The 1,213-nt window shown below is 33.6% G+C and overlaps 1 pseudogene; it reads right to left on the bottom strand.

Moving 5' to 3' along the window:
- LOC109827758 overlaps positions 1 to 1,213 on the bottom strand; it is a 21,385-nt pseudogene that overhangs the window by 16,043 nt on the left and 4,129 nt on the right.

The following is a 1,213-nucleotide window of genomic DNA, read 5'->3' as shown; positions in this document are numbered from 1 at the left end:
TGTCCATGAGTGCGAGACAACATGGAGATATGAGCATTTTCCTTCGCTAATTTGCATATTGCATTCAACAACTCAATCATCACAGGAAATATGACAGTGTTGAACGCCACCTTCAGTGTCAATGCTTGGGCTAAATTATTTATATCCTCTTATGTACAAGCAGAATGGAAAAACTCCAGTAGTTAAAAAAGAATTTTGTAGAATCTGATGTCAAATATTAAGCATCAAATGAAATCTTTGAAATGACAGTTAATCGTAGTTATAAAAAGAGGAAGCATAGAGTACCCACAACAAGGAACATCAAAAACTCACCTCAGCAATCTAAGCATTGGATTGACATTTCTGTTTCAAGAAGTATTCCACTACCTTAACATCGTGGTTAGTTACTTTTTCAATCTTTTTCACTTCCAGAGCATCAGCTTTGCTGAAGCCACTAACTATACTTTCTAAATAAGACCTGGCATTCTCGCTAAAGTTTTGAAGCTCCTTGATTTCAGGTATTTCTGTTAATTTTAGTAACCATTTTACCTAAAAAGAATCGCTTCAGATTAGCATTTTGCACTAAGTAGCCAACATGAAAATAACTACAGTGGACAGCTTTGTCAGATCATGATGGGTAATGGAGAAAGAGGTAAACCTTTTTTACTTGTAAGTTACATCTTTCTCCATTACCCAAGACATGACTACACTATGACAAGTTTTAATGAAGACTGCTACCTATATCAAAGCAGAGGCTGGACGTTTTGTCGTATTGAAAAAGAAAGCACACTAATAAGCATGACCTAAATAAACAATGTTTGATGGACTCATACAGAAACTGCTAATACTACATCATATGCAAATTTATTAGAAGAGGGGTACTATTGTCAGATATGCATATCAAATATAAATATCCCAACGGTTCACAGAACATTTTAGGCACAACTTTAAACCTTTTGAGCTAACTAAGGCTTTAAACCTTTTATCTAAATACCTGAGACATATTATGATTTGTAAGCCAGACGAACAAGGATATCCAATCAACAACCACAGTTTCTTCATGCTTTACCAGAAACATTTCTTTATCATTCGCTAAAAAAATGATTGTATAATCTACATTTAAATATAAAACCATTATTCTTAAAAAAACATAATGTAACACCAACACTGTGCACCGGTGTAGAGTAAAAAACACTTATTAAATATGTATTCTTACAGGAGAATTTAATGAAAG

Source organism: Asparagus officinalis, unplaced genomic scaffold, assembly GCF_001876935.1.
Source record: "Asparagus officinalis unplaced genomic scaffold, Aspof.V1 AsparagusV1_Un408, whole genome shotgun sequence".
Taxonomy (NCBI): Eukaryota; Viridiplantae; Streptophyta; class Magnoliopsida; order Asparagales; family Asparagaceae; genus Asparagus; species Asparagus officinalis.
This window is presented reverse-complemented; position numbering and strand designations above follow the sequence as displayed.